This window comes from Periophthalmus magnuspinnatus, chromosome 13, assembly GCF_009829125.3.
Source record: "Periophthalmus magnuspinnatus isolate fPerMag1 chromosome 13, fPerMag1.2.pri, whole genome shotgun sequence".
NCBI lineage: Eukaryota > Metazoa > Chordata > Actinopteri > Gobiiformes > Gobiidae > Periophthalmus > Periophthalmus magnuspinnatus.
This window is the reverse complement of record NC_047138.1, coordinates 14,746,939-14,765,985: the sequence shown is the minus strand read 5'-3', so window position 1 is coordinate 14,765,985 and position 19,047 is coordinate 14,746,939.

The window sequence follows — 19,047 nt, the reverse complement described above, 5'->3', positions numbered from 1 at the left end:
CCTTCGGAGTCAGCTCTGTCACTGCTGGCATTTTAAGGTCAACACACCCGACACTAACAAGTTTGTCATACTGGACATGGACAAGAGCGGAGGTGCCAAGAGTTCTCAATGATATGGCCAATGACAAGACACAGTAATGAAGAGCTGCATTACAACATAACATGTCTGGGACAGTTTAAAGGGCCTGTATTACGCTATTTTCTTTTATAATGCTGTTTCCTCATCACAAACCCGGAGTTGTGTTTTCTTTCATTCACACTTTTAATGCACAAACCATGCATATTTAGGCTGAGTTCTTTGCTCAAACAGAAAGCACTCTTTTACAACTTGTGATGTCATGTGGTAATACAAGAAGTGCTCCACTGTATTTCTAAACCCCATATGCTTTCACTGGAATTATTTGGATGATTTCAGCCCTGGAATTGCCAATATGTACTGAGCAAAAGGTAAAAGGTAGCAGTTAACTTGAAAACAACCAGTACATCACATCACAAAGTGGAACAGAGCATTTTGAGCTTTGGAGATGTAGACAGACTAATAATAAATGATTACTAAAACATATGTGAATGAAACAGAACAACTCCAGGTATGTTTTTGATGAAGTCAACATCATAACATGGCTAAAAGCTAGTAGTTTGTGTACTATAGGATCTTTAAAGGGGCTCTACTCCGTTTTGTTTTTTTTACATCTAGTTGAGACTTTTTTTTTTGCCTAGCACATATAAAAGCGTTTTTGTTTTTTCAGGGGATCAGGAAATGCACTGTTACACTGCACTGCAAGCTAATTTTTGTCAGCATCACTGTGTTCACTCACAAAGGATGCCAGTTTGATTCCAGCAGCACCAACACAGTCAAGACAATTCACCCAACTTCCCTATAATGGATGGGCATTTTATCATATTCCGTGGACTGCAATCTGTACACAGCTGTACAATCAGGTTTCCATAATGTAGATTTTTCAGTATTAGATCAACAAAATAGATTAAAGCTAATATATGGGTGAATCTATGTTGAGGTTAGCGTTTAGGTTAAAGTTAGACAAGTTTTCATTATGTTACGCTAAGGTTCAGTCTCTGGAAATGCATATAAGTCAAGCTAAAATTGCCAAACACTGTGAAATCACTGTGTTTGTTCTGCTTACTGTATTGTCAACATCCTATATGAAAAATGTGTATATTTAGACAATATTTATTCAGTCTCTTTCTTCATGTTCACAGTTGCCGGGAAACATTCACCCACCCATGACCCTTTGGGAATGAGCTGTAAAAGGATGGATGAAAAAAGTTGCTTCTGTGTCAAGTAAAGAGCTCATCTTTTATTTGAATGTGCTTGTATGGGAGGTTGGAGCAGAGCGGAGGTAGACCTTGTTAAACCAGCTAGTCTATGATGTTTTTGTAGACGCGATGGCCTGAGTTAACAGCTATTAGTGAGCGCATTTTCAATCAGTTTAGTTCTATATAAGCGATGGCCAAACCGTGCCTTGCTCGGTTTGGCCTCTTAAAAAGATTTCAGATATAAAAAGTTGAAAATCAATGATGTCTGAAGGCCTTTTCACTTACTTTTTTATTAAAATTGATTTGATTATTTTGGGACACGCTAATTTGCCAGGGGCCTGCTGGTCACAATAAAATTATGAATGATTATCTACCAACTTTTTAATACGCTTCTCATGAGTAAGTTCCATTAAACTTCTTGACTTCTCTTTTTTCAGACTTGCCCCTTGCATCTACTTATAAAGTCAACTCTTCCTTATCTCCCCATCGGTGCTCCCGTCAGTCTGGCTGCCTACTTGGGAGTCAATACCTTTCAATGCTCTGATGCCCATCCTTTACTGTCCACTTCCATTGTTGGCTGGAGGCCTGCCAACCGCACCAGCTGCCTCCTGTCTCTGCGCTTGATGTCCTGTCTGTTTGGCTGACTGCGCACATGTCTCTCCATCCACCTGTCTGTCTCGGTCTTGGTGCGGCTCTACTCATCTCCTGCATTAGTGAGTGTCCGTCTTTAAAACTTCCTTTAAGTCACTGAACGCTTATTCAAGCCGATCTTGAGTTTCGGGCATATAATTCCTTCCTGGTTTGAACAATTTTGTGAAGACCTTTTCGCATTCAAAAGATAGATGTATTTGAATTGGTTGAACGCTTTGGAGAACCATTGTCTTAAAGGTACAGGAGGTGGCACATCACCTGCATGATTCCGTGGAAATAGATAGTTAAAAACTATACTTTGGAACATTCTCCATGGAGATAGATAGGTTTTATGCCATAGGAACAATATTTCCATAGAAACAAGTAGGTGGAGGCCAAATAAGAGCCAGGTTTGTGGAGATGCAAACCCATTCAGCACGTTTTTTTGTAAGTTTATCAATGCAATAAACATAATCGAAATGATAAAACAAAAAACAAACAAAAAAACAACATGGTTTTATTTTGGTCAATTTTATGGCTAAAAGGTTACATATTGCGGTTTTAAAACACCCATTAAGGCCATAGCTAAAAACCCATGAATACATTTCTGGTTTTATTATTGTTTCTTTTACCATGCATTGAAAACTATTTTGTTTTGAGTTTTTTGACATGAAGAACTACTTGCATTATTGTTCAAGATGCACAGCACAAGTCATATAACCATCAAACTTGAATTCCAGATCATAAGGTTGAAAAGTGAATGTAAATAAGAGGGAACCCAAAGTTGAGCCCTGTGGCACACCTAAACAGTCAATAATTATAACAGAATTAGTAAAACTGCCTATATGTACTGCTGTCATGTTTGTTAATTTCAAACCACTGGCCAGCCCTGTTATTATAATACTGGGTTTTGACAGTTGAACATAAAAACTGATGAATTCTGAGTAGGCAAAAGAGTTAAGTTTGTGTAACAAATATGACTTCAAAGTTCTAAAAACACTTTATTATTCTTTTGACCCTTTGAGTATAAACATTCTGTATAGGAGATCACATATACAGTAGATTGTAGATATTTCTCTTCATGCTAATATTGTATAATAAGTAAGTCCTGGATTAGTGCAGTCTTTGGAGAGCAGCATTAGATTTGTTGTCACTCTTGTGGAATACCTGCTTAATCACATGGGAGAAACTCAGCACATTGCAGATCAAAGGATTTTATGGAAATCGCCCAAAATATTTGCAAGCCTCAGTGGAACAGCAGCTATGAAAACTAAACAACACATTGTTTATTCATGATTAACAGAAATGAAACTGAGGGTTGGCAGTGCATTCTGATCACACCGGCAACATTCGTAGAGCAACAGACTAAAAGTTTATTTGAATTTAATCAGAAGAATGTGACTATATTCTGAGCAAAGTGAATGACACTTTACAACTCAAAAATTCTTGTTCATAATTTGTATAACTAGACTTTGCCCTTGATGTTTTCATTTGACTCTAACCACTGTACCGCAACTGGTAACACGATGAGGGCATGTAAATAAATTCTTAAATTTATTTTAAGTTTTACAGAACATTTAAAAAAAAATGTTTTGAGAATATTTCATTAGGCGTGTTTTTATTGCTAGCATACCTTGAAAACAAGCAAGTTTCTATGTGTGGGATCATCCCTCCACACATAACCATGTTATCCACAATGTAACTTGTGACATCATCAGCTTGGAGATTGATTTGAAGTTTAATACTGTGGAATATTCCAAGCAAAACAATAACATCTCCTTGGAGACTAGCAAATGGTGCACCCTCCACCAGAAAGGTTACACTTTGCACCTTTTGTAGCGAGTACTCTATACAGATGTCCAAATGTCCAGTTTTCCGATAACATTACATAATTTTCATAATGGTAACAGGGATGATAACATTTTGTAAGTAACACCCTCATTTGATTCTAAACATTTATATTATAGCATACTTTTTAATGTGTGTTTTCCCAACTATGTTGCAAATTACTTGCCTGACCACCCAGTCCCTTTTACATTCTGTTCAAATCCAGAATGGTCTGGAATGCGGCCATAGAGCTAGAAAAAACACAGTCCTGACTTAGGATTCAATGCAAGTTCATTTATATAGCACATTTAAACAACTTCAGCTGACCAAAGTGATTCACATGGTCCACCCACAGCAGCTAAATTGTAGCACGTGTCAAAAATGACCCATGGACATTAACTACAACCTTTCTAAATCTCACACCTCCTTGTCAGTCGTGATTCAAATCTTCTTTCTGCTGCAGGTGAGTGAGCTGTTTATAGGCATGCGTTCTTGTCATTGTGTCTCAGTCATCGACCTTTGCAAGCAGAGATCAGGACAAAAGAGCATCCCAAAAATAAAAATCCCAATATCTGACATTGGGAATGCATTATAGCCCCATCCGAATATTGTACTGTCATATCAACCTTTAGAACAGCGACAACTGCACTTCATAACAATCCTTGCAATGTGTTCGGTTACAGGGTATGGCTGGCAACCGGAGTACTAATGATAATGTTGTGTTTTTCATTAGCGGTTAGCATAATTAAAGACTTTACTCCATTGATTTAATAGGACTGGCTGTGTCACCCCAACCCCGTAGTTGCAATTTATCTGTCTCTGTTTGTGTCTTCGTTGTCCTCGCTGTTCCGTACACAAGAGTTCTGCAGTTTCTATGAGGACAGTTCACATTAGCATAATGCAAGTCCTCATCTTACCTAACGTTACCTTTAAAGGGTAGAGCTGTGATAAGAATCAATGCTAATTTAAGTGCTCCGAAGGTTAACTGTGCAGATAGATGTCCTGTTCATATCAATACATAAACGTTTGAATAAAGGAATGCATTTGCTACATCACCTTTTGAGTCAATGTATTCTCTGCTGTTGTCCTCTCCTTCAACCACAGCCGCTGGGACAACCTGTCAAAAGCCCTGGACTTAAGCCAAGACCAGAAATTGGTCTACATAGCAAAATTATGTTTCAAACTTTGGCGTTAAATGTATCTATTCATGGAGAAAAGCAAAGAACGTCACCGGGGCAAGTTACAGGTCAAATCTGTGGAGAGACAATTTTGTGTACAGTTGGAATGTTTTTAAGAGATTATTTAGCCTGCAACTGAATAAATGTAAGATGAGTAAGTTCATTGCCATGCTGTGGAACGTTTTAGGACAGTAAACAACACCCATGTTATATAAAGAAAGGTTACACAATGCATCTTTAAAGGACACTTAACATTATTCATATGATATTGTTGATACTCTTGCTCTTGTTTGGCATCTTTGGCATCTCCTGTTTTCGAACTTAAAGTAAACGTAAGTAAGTAAGTAAGTAAGTAAGTAAGTAAGTAAACCACCCACGATTTTCCACCTTGGGGGCTTCCGTGCCTTGAGTCTGGTGTAGGGCTCATCTGCCGCTGCCACTCCCTTCTGGAACTCACTCCCACAACCCATTAGGAACTCAGAGTCCTTGCAGCACTTCAACCAACTACTAAAAACTCACCTGTTCAATCTGGCATTCTCCCCATTATTTCTGCCGTCATCTTCTACTTCTACTGGTAGCACACGGAATTACTACTGGCAAAAACAAAAATGCTATTTAATTAAGGAACATGCGCATACGTGTTAATGCAAATATGTAGTGATAAACACAATTTGAGAAATGCGCAGGTGTCGGATTTCTACCTGTGATGCAACAATCCTGAAAAAATTAAACCCAACTCCAGGTAGGGCTGGGGGAAATGGTGATAAAAATCAAACTGTGATCTAATCCCTGTGATAATGTGCTAAAATCGTATCATGATTCCCTGATTTATTTATTTATTTTTAATGCCGATCTATGGTCAAAAACAAAAGCTTTCCACGATCCTTTCCTTCTATTAGACTCCATCATGCTCTGAGTGAGTGACAGGTGGATATAATCAATCACAGTGAAGCGTAAACTTTCACAAACAGCAGCTAGCTTAGTTACCTTTTAAAAACAGTATAAAAGATACCAAGATAAAATCAAAACCACGATCAAGCTCTAAGAAAATCGTGGTACTGTATACATTTTTGGCCCAGTGACCCCTAACTCCAGCTATGGTTCTGATGCAGAAGCAATTTATATATTTGAACCAAAAAAAAACAAAAAAAAAGATAGCACACACTTTTCATTTCATGCATACTTCTGTGGCAGTATGAGTTGAGGGTCACGTTCTTTAGAAGAATTTCATGCTGTAACATCAGTGCAGTCTCTCATTCAAAAAGCCATAACTGAAGCCTCTTATGAACATAGTTTCGCTGATTGTTCCATTACTGCTGATCTGTTCTGCTGCGGTACTCCACATCAGGATGATTGACATTTTTGACTGGCAGCTCGCCTGGCTGAAGCTAGCATCAGAGACAGGCAGTACTTTGAAGTCTGTAAGTGTATGTATCTTTGGCTACCTTGGTTGGTTTTATTATTCTGATAAGTGTATGTTCTCTAAACCTATTAAGACTGCAATACCCCCCAGAGAACATGTGATCTAAGGTTAGCGCAAGATCGTAATTTTGGAAAGGATAGAAGAGATGTTTTCAAACCTGTTTCTAAATGTAACCATTTCATAACTCTAACTTTTACCACAACCTGTTTCTTAAAGGTCCCATATTACATTATTTTTGTATCCATGTTATAATGTTGTTTCCTCATCAAAAACATACCTGGAGTTGTGTTTTGTTTCATTCATGTATAACATACAAACCTTGCATATTTAGGCTGAGTTCTTCTCTCAAACGGACAACATTCTGTTCCACCTTGTGATGTCATGAGGTAATGCAGGAAGTGCTCCACTGTGTTTTTAAACTTCATACACCTTTGCTAGAATCATTGGGATAATGCCCTGGAATTGCATATCTCTACGGAACAAAACGTAAAAGGTAACTGTTAACTTTAAAACTACCTCTTGATGACATCACAAGGTGGAACAAAGTGTTTTCCGTTTTAGAGATGTAGCCATACTAATAATAAAGGATTACTCAAACATGTGTGAATATAAAAAAAACAAACAAAAAAAACCCCACAACTCTAGATTTTGAGGAGGTAACAACATTGTAACATGGCTTGAAGCTCGCAGGAGTCCATTTTGCGTAATATAGGACATTTAATCTTAATTCTAACCCCGTTCATATGACCAATCACATTCGACCATCCAGCTGGAGCATACTATCGCACCAACTATAATGAACCCTGGCTAAAACTTTGGCCCCCAGAAATACAACACATAGAAAAAAAAAAATCATTTGTTAAGTTGTAGTAAAGGATAGGGCTGACTGATTCACAAAATGTATCTAATTCCAGCATTACAACAGCACCCTCGTGCCTGTCAGATCCTCTCAGTCTGGAGCGCAGTTTAAGACCTGACTAAAAACTCACCTCTTCTCCCTGGCATTTAATACTATCTAGACAGGATATCTTCTTGTTTCATTGTTTCATTGTTCTTTAGCTATGTGTCGTATTTTATCTATATGTTTTTGTTGTTGTTGACTTTGTGTGAATTTGTGTGTATTTTAATGTGCTACATCAGGGGTGTCAAACACATCTTCACCAAGGGCCACATCGGCAAAATGGCTGCTGTCAGAGGGCCAGAAGTAAAATAAATGTAGCTACTATTTAAACTTGTTAATTAACTATTTCTGTATTTATTACTTATTCAAGTTACAAATATTGCATATGCATTTGCAAAGATGTAAAAAATATGGCTGTGTAACTGTATATCTCCTGATAAAACGACATTTTAAGACCATCATACCTTTTAATTAACCCTGTTGAGGGCCACATAAAATGATGTGGAGGGCCATATTTGCCCCGCGGGCCTTGAGTTTGACACGTGTGCTACATAAATAAAATTGAATTGTTTTGATCGCAGGATTCTGTTGAAAGATCACATTTCATACGGGCCCAGGAAAACTGACAAAACAGCTGAAATATGAACTGACAAACGAATGCAAGAATCACATTTCAGCACATGTTTGTGCAGATGTAAACTACAGGGTTAGCAGTTTGAACGCTGAATAAGACTAATATTTTTGTTGTGGTTTGTGGAGGCCGTTACGGTACTTCAAATATCGCAGTGTTTGTGAGTTCATTCAAATTGTAATTTTGATTCGGGTCCAATCCATCTCACGGCCCCCGTAAAGGAAATATAAAACGCAGTATAAAACATCACCAAAATATGAGCATTTTAATGAATTCAGTTTTGCACCACACTCCTCCATTTCACTAAAGGCACAATCCTAACACTCTAGATGAGAAAGGCCAGTCTTTAGTCATGCAGCGCTCCGGTTTTGACATCCCCACACAAATGTCTCTGATCATTGCCGTCCGCTCGCCCCTGCTCTCTTTCCCTCCCCCACTCGCCCCCTCTTTCTCTCTCCTGCTCTCTCACACTCATCTGCTCTGTTTATCTCCCATGTAGAGTCGCGCTGGATGAGTTCCTCCTGCCCGTGGCCAGCTGTCCTCGCCAAAAGCCTGTGTGGCACGCGCCTCTCTCCGATCGTTCATTTTAGCACACACATTCCAAAGAGCATTCCGAATGGGGTTTTTATCGCTCACTTCATCTCTGTCTCTTGTTGTATCTTTTTATCTATCTCCCTCCATTTCTCTCTCTTTGTCTCTAACTCTCACTCACTTCATTTCTATCTACCTCTCTCTCTCTACCTCCATCTTTCTCTTTCTCTCCAGCTCCATCCCTCTAACTCTCACTTACTTTATCTCTACCACTCTTTTCCCTTTTTTGTCTCCCTCGTTCTCTGTCTCTCAATGGCTTTCTCTCCTTCCGTCTACCTTTCTCCCATTGTTTTTCTCTCTCTCTCTCAATTTCTTTATCTCTCTCTGCCTCAACTATATATCTTTCGCCACATCTTTTTCCTTCCATTTCTTCCTCTCTCATCCTCCTCCTTCCTGTTTTTCTCTCCCTGTATCTTTCTATCTCTTTCCTTCTCCGTCCATCTTGTTTATCTCTACCTCTTGTTTACTTAATCTCCATTTTTCTCTCTTTTTTAACTCTTCCTGTCATCTATCCATCTTTCTAGAGTCCTCTCCCTTTACCTTGTTCACTTTCTTTCTCCCTCCATCTCTCTCAGCCAACATCATCTCCCGCTCTCTACTACTCTCCCTCCATCTTCCTCCTTCCCTCTCTTTATATTTTTCTCTCTCTCTAAAATGCCTTCCACTCCTGCTTTCTCTTTCTTTCCTTCCTTCCCTCCATTTCTATCTCTTCCTTTGCACAATCTCTCTCTTTCTTTTTCTCACTCATTCTCTCTTGCTCAGGCTTTCTCCCAGCATCTCTCTCTTCCTCTCTCCATTTATTCCTGTCTTTCTTTCCCGCAATTAGCTTTCTCTCTCTCCATCTCACTCCCCCATTTCTCTCTCCCTCATAATTTTCTCATCTCTCCACCTCTCCTCACCTCCTTCACGCACTGACTCACTCTCCCTTTTTATTTTTATCTCACTCTCCCATTTCTCTGTCTCCCTCTTAATCTTCTTGTCTCTGCATCTCTCTCCACCTCCTTCACACACTCACTCTTTCTATCTCTTTAGCTATCTCCAAATCACTTGCCCATTTTTCTCTCTCCCTCAAAATCTTTTTGTCTCTCTCTCTCTCCACCTCCTTCAGACACTCACCCTCTTTCTATCACACTCTTCTATTTCTCCCTCTCCTCATAATCTTCTTGTCTTTCTATCTCTCTCTACCTCCTCCACACACTCACTCTATCTGACTCTACTATTTCTCCCTCTCCTCATGATCTTCTTGTCTCCCTATCTCTCTCCCCTCCCTCATTCACTCGCTCTTTCTCTCTCCATTGCACGCGCCCATTTCTCTCTCTCTCATAATCTTATCTCTCCATCTCTCCACCTCCTCCACACACTCACTCTCTCTTTCTATCTCACTCTCCCATTTGTCTCTCCCTCAAAATCTTCTTGTCTCTCCACCTCTCTCTCCACCTTTTCCATACACTCACTCTCCTTTCTACCTCTTTCTCTCTTTCTATCTCTCTCATTTCTCTCTCCCTCAAAGTCTTCTTGTCTCTCCATCTCTCTCGCCACTTCACACTCACTCTCTTTGCATCTCACTCTCCCACTTCTCTCTCTTTCATAATCATTTTGTCTCTCCATCTCTCCACCTCCTCCACACACTCACTCTCTCTTTCTATCTCTATCTCTCTCACTCTCCCATTTCTCTCCCTCCTAATCTTCTCGTCTCTCCTTCTCCACCTCCTTCACGCACTCACGCTTTGTTTCTCACTCTCCCATTTCTCTCTCTCCCTCATAATCTTCTTGTCTCTCCGTCTCTCTCCACCTCCTTCACGCATGCACTCTCTCCTCTTTCTATCTCTTTCTCCTTTTCTATCCCTCCATTCTTGCTGTAGCCCCAAACTGTCGAAGCAAAAATACCCACAACATGTGCCAGGAGAGCTCATTTTTATCCAGCCGTGCCCCCAGAGAACTATAAAGACGGAAAAGAGGGGAGAGGAGCCCGTAGTTGCAAGTCGATGAGTTTTTGTGGGCTAAATTACAATTTTAGAACGAAACAGCGAAACATGTCCACAACAATCATACAGATATTTTGGTACAACCTATTTTTAACCAGTTCGAGTTTTCTAATTTTTACACTGGATCAGGGTTGTGAAAAGTGTGAAACAATGTAAAACCATATAAATAAGTATAAAACTGAAACTAGAAACTCATACGAACACTATTGATACTAAAAAACATCAGAACAACAGGATAGAAACGAACCTAAGATAAAGAAGGAGCTGAGTCGAAAGGGAAAATTCTCGATTTACCGGTTAATCTACGTTCCTACCCTCACCTATCGTCATGAGCTTTGGGTAATGACCGAAACGACAAGATGGCGGATACACGTGCTCACAATTAGTTTCCTCTGCAGGGCGGCTGGGCGCTTCCTTAGAGATATGTTGAGGAGCTCAGTCACACGGGAGGAGCTTGGAGTAAAGCTGCTGAGTAAAATATACAGTAATTAAATGATGAAAAAAATGTGCTACTCGCTACAGTGATGTGCAGCTGTACATTGGACAATTATTATATGTTTTAAGTCTGTAAAACCCCTCACCACACACTTTATACACTTTTCTCAGACAGGCATTAACATTTTCTTACGTTTCTCTCTTGTTTAAACACTTTCAAAGTTCAAACCTTCATAGATTAAAAAAAATATAGGTGCCTTTGTTGGTGCAGAACGTTTCATCGACATTGTGGGTTTTGTCGGGGAGAAAACTTGCAAACATACAGCACTTCAGAGTCACACTGCGATCCAACATATATGTAAATTTGGCTGAACGCATTCTGTACTGTACAGGAGACACGGCACGGAGGAGATTGATTGACAATGTTCTACAGTCTCTTAGCCAATCAGGACGCAGAACAGAATGCGCGGTCATTTATTAAGTCGTTTTAGATGAATACAGTGGTCCCTCGTTTGTCACAGGGGTTATATTCTAAAAATAACCCACAATAGGCGAAATCTGCATAGTAGTCTGCTTTTATTTATTTATTTTTTTACAATTATTATACATGTTTTAAGGCTGTAAAACCCCTCACCACACACTTTATACACTTTCCTCAGACAGGCATTAATATTTTCATTATTATATATATATTTTTCCAAACATACAGCACTTTAGAGTCACACTGCGATCCAACATTTGACAAACTGAACACATTCTGTACTGTACAGGAGACACAGGACGGAGGAGACTGATTGACAATGGTCTACAGTCTCTTAGCCAATCAGGTCACAGGACACAATGCACGGTCATATGCTGTAAAAAAAAAAAAAAATAGCAGAATTTCACCAAAAAAAATCTGCAAAACAACAACAAAATCTGCAAATTATAACATAATGATCCACAGTTGTCATAGATTGTAACTATATAGCAAACACAAGCACAATACGGCTTCTTTAACTTTTCTAAATCTATTATTCTTAACTTGTTTCAATGCATTTCTTTTCATTTCTAAAATGTTTTGGACGGAGTGCTTAAACCATCTAGGTCACTGAAGTCCAAACTACTCAAAATACATCTCCATTTTCACTCATGCAGCGTGGGTGGAGTGTCTTGCCCAAGGACGCAACAGCAGTATAAGCTTGTGTAATGTTTGAATCAGCTTTTATTGGGTAAAAACCTTTTGTTGTGACACTGGGTTATACAAATTAAAATGAACTGAATTAACCCACTATGCGGCTGTCATCCCACGTGGAGAGATTAATAACGCAATGCCAAAAACGCTTGAGCACAAAATAATAAGCAAGAAACAAATGGTGGAAAATTTTGCCTCGTAAGCGTGAATGCCAAGGATTCCAGCGCAGATTTTGTTTTGGGCGAAGAAAGCGGAGAGAGAGAAACAATTGGGAAAGTTAGTCACGCCTCGAGGGATTTGGCATCGTGAGATATTTTGTATACACTGTCAGATTTCATTCATTTTCGTTAGCGATTTGGGAAAGACGGGGGCGTGACGAAATGTTGGTTGCGCATTTGAATGTAAATATTGCTGTTAGGGCGGGTTAGCGAGATGGAGAGGGGAGGCTCTTATGTAATGACAGGTTGGTTACTAGGTGTCCATTCAGATATAATGAAAAGATGCAGGTGTGTGAGAATTTGAATGCATCTTAAAGTAACATCGCATAACTTTCTGGAGGTTACTTGCAGGATTCCATGGAAATAGACGTTAAAACCATACTCTGGAAATTTCTCTATAGAAAACTGCTGCTGTCAGGCTCGTCATTTTGGTCTCAAAATGTTCATACTGACCCGCTCTACATGATACTGGTATTTATTTATTTATTTTTTTGTTATCGTGTCTATAACTCAAGATATGAATGTTAATAAGAGACAGTGGCTCAGTGGTTAGAGCATTGGTCCCCCAACTCGAAGGTCAGAGCATCAAGTCCCGCTCGGGCCAAGTTCTGTCGTTGTGTCCTTAGGAAAGACACTTCACCCACAGTATGAAAGTGGTGTGTGCGCGAATGATTGGTGGTGGTCGTCGGAGGGGCCGATGGCACAGATTGGCAGCCTTGCATCTTTCAGTCTGAGCTTTGAGAGGCTTTGACAACCCTGGAAAGCGCATTACAAGTGTATTATTATTATTTATTATTATTATTATTCGGTGGGACTCCAAATCCGGAGGAGTCGGAGGACGTGTCTGGGGTGAGGGAAGTCTGGGAGTCCCTGCTTAGACTGCTGCCCCCGCGATCCGGGCCCTGGGTAAGCGGAAGAAAATGGATGGATGGATTATTATTACTATTATTATTATTATTATTATTACAAATCTTCTTTCCCCGTGGTCGGTCCCATTCCCTCCCAAACCAGCACTGTGGGCAGGAAGGGGCATTACTTTCAACAGCTTTGCTCCGGATTGGCTCTTTGGTTGCTACGGTACCTGCGGTTCGAAATTCCAAAAAAGGATCTCCGTGTCAAATTCTATAACCTCTATAACCACTAGCCTTGATGAGTTTCATTTGACTGGTGCCGAACGCTGTGGGCGACTTCACATTTAGTCCAATTCTTCATACAGTTTATGGTCCTCACGTAAGTCATTAATTGTTATTTCAGTAGTATCACCAACTGGACTTTTAACTGATTTATGAAGTGTACTCGAAAGTCCAAAAACTTCCTCTGACAACTTGACAAACCTAACAGAATAGCTTGTTCGGTACACTCCATCTCTGCTGTGTGACCTAGTATATCACACTTTTTGACAGAGGAAATGAACTGGGCACTGGAGGAAGTAGGTCATCTCCCTGACATCTCCGTGACGACATTAGCTCTGTGTGCAGCCACTTTTGTCACGTTGTCTCCGGCGCAGATGTGAGCCAAAGCAGCTGTCACAGACATAAAGAAAATACTATATGCTCTGACAGATACAAACAAGGCACTACACAGCTGAATGCCATAGTAAAAGGTGTGTCTTATTCGAATGAATCCAAGGGTGGTGTACGAACTCTGATCGAAATTGTTGTCGGGACAGATGATGATGTTTGACTAGGTGGTAAGTGAAAAAGCTTATATTTTATGGATTATTTATTATCTATTTATTTTATTTACATTTTTTTTATAATGTCTCATCTGGTAAAATATAATACATCTGGAAAAAACAACACATTAACAAATTAAATTGATTTTTTAAAATGCCACCTATTAACTACCGAGTTAATTTCCATAAACAGAAAAGTGTCATTTTAAAAAATAATTGGAGGCTTGCAGTTTACTCTTAATACAGTAATTGTTCCAAAAGTCAAATGTATTTTACTGCTAACAAAACATAATTCCATCCCTTCTTGACATGCTTGTCTCCATGGAGATGTTGTTTTGCCAAGAATATTCCAATACTTCTAAGCATATCCATGTGGACAAGCAGTTGATGCCATCAGACTGAGTTAAGGTGCATTCACACCGGAGCATCAAAAAGTTGGATGCTTTTACATTTGAGGACAAACCAGTGCACCCAGCATGATTAAGTTGTCGCTAGTTTGTGGCTGATGTCATTCTACTTTTTCTGGATGATGAAGTCGCTAAATCACTGGAGCATAGTCTTTGATTGATTGACGCTGCATTTGCATGTAAACACAACGCCCCTGATGCCCTGCTATGAACGCACCATTACAGGTGCGAGTTTCACCTTTAATCTGAAATCAAACAGATATTTGCTGGAAAATACAGGTTCGGCAACAAAAAGTAGTACCAGTTTGGAATAATACAGGGTAACTTTTTGCTCAAAATTTAAGTAATCTTATGAACACAAGAAAATTATAATATGCTTTCACAAATACTAAATTATTCCTCAAACTTCACAATTCATATTTTCAGACAGAATTTCAAGTTAATTTTCCCTACTGCAGATTCATGCATTTTTCCTCATCTTCAGTTGCCCGACTGTGCCACTCGGTCAGTGCGCTCCAGGCGTAAACTTCAGCCGCTATTATTAAAGTCAGAAGGTGCACGAGTGAGTCAGACTTTATTTTTTAGTCATGTTTTTATGGCTTCGGGCGCAATATGTAAAAAAAAAAAAAAAAAAAAAAAAAGATCTAACAATAATCAAAAGAGCGGGCTAATTAAGGTGAGAGTATTTGATGTGGAACTAAAACTGGTGAGTTCCTGATAAAGGCCACATTCAGTAACAGAGAGAGGCAGAATAATGGCACCAATGAACTGCCAAATGATTCCCATCCAAAGTAATTAGACCTTGGTTTGAAAAAAGTGATGGAATATTGGGACGTGGGTAAACCAATGTTACGCAATTCTCTGATCTATGTTATAACGTTCGTTTCCTGTTATAGCCCTAGGATTTAAGTTCTTTTCTTTTGTTAGTATTTGCCTGTTATGTTTAGGGTGCTGACCTTTGTAGCCTTATGCCATTTTGTATGTGTCTCTTCTGTCATGTCACTAATGTGGAAGTGACTTTGTGTTTGAGACGCTCGTTTCTAGTTCAGAATCAGAAGACTTTTTATTGCCATTGTCAGTGAACACAGCTCACAAACTAGGAACTTTCTTTGGTGATAAAATGCAACATAAAAACACTGAATAAGTACAAATAAGGGCATGCATGAAGTTAAAAAAGATATGATAAAAATAAAATAAAATCCGTAGAGGTCGACATATACAGCAACCTCTAAGTTATGTAAAATTTGTCTCTCGTTTTCTGTCACTACTGTGGATGTGTTTGTGAGACACTCGACAATGTCAGTACTGACTCTGTATTTGTCATTATTTGTAAAATGAGTTTCTTAGTTAAACTTAACCGTTGTTACTGTTTTGTTTAAACCTTACAAGTTACCTTCTGTTTTTGATCCCTTTTTGTTCATTAAATTACTTCTTTGTTACTATTTCTCCATTTTGTTTTTTTGTCACCTCCCTGACTCTAAACAAGCTGGGTCGTAACATTTCCTCCTCACAAACATACCTGGAGTTGTGTTTTGTTTCATTCACACGAATCCTGCATATTTAGGCTGAGTCCTTCTCTCAAACAGAAAACACGCTGTTCCACCGTTTGATGTCATGAGGTACTACAAAGGGTGCTCCACTGTGTTTTTAAACTCCATACACTTCACTAGAATCATTTTTGATGGTTTCAGCCCTGGAATTGCCGATTCCTGTTGAACTAAAATGTAAAAGGTAGCTAGTGAGTTGAAAAATAAAAATTTGAATTTTCGAGCTTTGGAGATGTAGACAGCCTAATAATGCAGGATTATTCAAATGTGGATAAAACAAAACCAAACAAAACACAAGTCCAGGTATGATTTTGATGAGTTCACTAAATTCTAACATGGCTAAATGCTCACATGAGTCAATTTTGCATAATATAGGGCCTTTAAATGTTATGTATATTTTATTAAAGGATCTCTTTAAAGTATCAGTTGCATTCATGTATGTCACTTTTGTATGGAGTAATAAAACGCAATAATCATCTTTGCAGGTTATGAGTTGTGTAGAGCTTTTTCACCATATTTAAGCCTTGTATAATCCTGCACTCTCTTTTAGGATTGATAGGCTCTCAGAGTTTGGTTTGTGTGTACTTCAGCTTTTTGAAGTTGTTTTTGTATGTGTATCTTATCCAATCATTGCGCAGTGGTGTGAAGCTCCTCGTGCACTAACCCTTCAAATGAAAAAACTGGTCATTTTGAATAATGGAAACACCCTCAGAGCAACAAGGGCTTTGTTTGAAGTGAATGACCATGAGAACTAACCTTAAAGACACAGCATGTAACATTTTCGCAAATATAAATAAAGTCCCTTTTTGTATTAAAGGACTTTTTTAATGTAGTTATGTGCTTTGGCTTTTTGTCTTTGTTGTCTGTAAGGCATGTTTTCGAGGCATGTTTTTGTTGTGATGCTGAGGAGCACCTGACCTGATACTTAATTGACCCACTGATCTTTGAAATCATAAAAAAATAAAATCTTTTTTTTTTTTTTTTTTCTGTTTAGTTGTGGTTTTTGTACTGAAAAACTAAGAAAAGCATGCATCTTTATACTGAGAGAGCTTACATTTCCACAAACCTGACTCATCTGGGGAATGCTGGTATCCATGGAAATGTGTTCCTTTCACTATAATATTCCACAGTATGGCATAAAATTTAACTCCATGGAAAATGTATAGTATTGCATAGTATAGATTTAACGTTCTATTTCCGTGGAATTATGTAAGTGATGTGCCACCTCCAAAAAGTTACACACTGGACCTTTAAGCAGCAAGTTAGCCCATTTTGTCCTGTTTCCACTGTTACACCTGTGGTTCAGACCAATCACAGGGCAACAATGTGTTTTGGACTGAAGCGAAATATTGTATGAAGCACCCAAAACAACTAAAACAAACATGGCGACGCTGACAAACGTACTTTAATCAGTTTATGCAGAAACACATATTACTTAGTTCTTGAAAAACACGCAGAGGACTTATGTGCATTTGTGGACGGGAAAGACATCTGTGCTTTTCTCTTAGTTGGATTTAAAGCACCAATTCTACAAAATCGACTTTTAACAATGTTGTAGTTGTTTACCCTTGGAAAGTTGTATTTGGAGTGATTCGTGCATGTTTGAGCAATGTTTAATCCGATCAATCCCCATTTTCACCGGCATCGGCATACACCCACTACTCTGCAATTACTTTGTTCTCCAGTTTTATTTTCTTAATTCATGATACACATAGGATTTGGCAGCCCTGTAGTCATTGTGGTACAACTAGAAAAAAAACAAAACAAAAAAAAACTGTGTCTCACCTGTGACGACTCTTTGTGGTGATGACACAGTTTTCTAACTCAGCGGACTTATTTCTTTTATTAAGTCATTGACTATTGCAATTTAAAATGTGCAAATTATAACATAACGATCCATAGGTGTCATAAATTATAACCAATCTTCTTTAACAAAAGTTTCTCAGCTTTATGTATTCTTTTTATCGGAGCCCCATTTATTATTACCACAGCAATAACTTGACCAGGTGCTTCCTTGCTGTGTTCTGGTCTCCCTTGGGGTCACTCCTCAGATGGTCGCAACTCAAAATAAGTGGAAGATGGATGGATAATCACTGTTTTTCCTAGGACTAATCAGAGTGTATATATAAATGAACATAGCTAACCTGCTAGCAGCCACGTTCCAGCTCCATCGACTCTGGCTCCAATTTGTTTTACATTAGAAAATGGTCGCTCCTCTCTCTGTAACTGCTGCTGTCAGGCTCATCAATAAAATGTCTGTATTGACCTGCTCTACATGATCTTTTTTCCATCCATCCATCCATCCATTTTCTTCCGCTTCTCCGGGGACAGGTCGGAGGGGCAGCAGTCTAAGCAGGGACTCCCAGACTTTCCCTCACCCCAGACACGTCCTCCAGCTCCTCCGGTTGGACCCCAAGGCGTTCCCAGGCCAGCCGAGAGACATAGTCCCTCCAGCATGTCCCCTAACCCGGGGCCTCCTCCCAGTGGGACATACCCAGGACCTCCCTAGGGAGGCGTCCAGGAGGCATCCTGAGCAGATGCCCGAGCCACCTCAGCTGGTTCCTCTCAATGTGTAGGAGCAGCGGCTCTACTCCGAGCTCCTCCCGTGTGACTGAGCTCCTCCGGCTCAGCTCCTTCTTCACCACAACGGACCGATACAGCGACCACATCACTGCAGACGCTGCACCGATCTGATCTTTTTTATTTTGCTATTATTAATAACAGACAAATCAGGTGCCTTCTTTCCCTGAGGTGGCTCCCAATAGATTTAGATTGTCTCTTTGGTTGCTGTAATGCTCGTAGTCATAATTTCAAACATGGAAGTCGCTATGGGTAACGTATACAGTCTTATACAGTCTATAGGTATAATAGAGAGCACCCACTATCCCTTACTTTTTTGTCATTTGTCATGCTTAAACAATCCAGTATAATAAGACTCTCTTCTTATTTATAAATGTGAAACACCTGCCAGGTACCCAAACCTGCAGTATCAACCATGGTCAAACCCAACCCCAAAACAAGGCCACTCTAAAGATCCCACTGTTTCCGAGTCGCACTGAGCAGTACAGTGAAGCAGCAGAATTGTTTGTCTCTTATGTAGTGTCTTGGTGACACTATTTCCCCTGTATCCTGCTTTTCTCAAACATGGAGC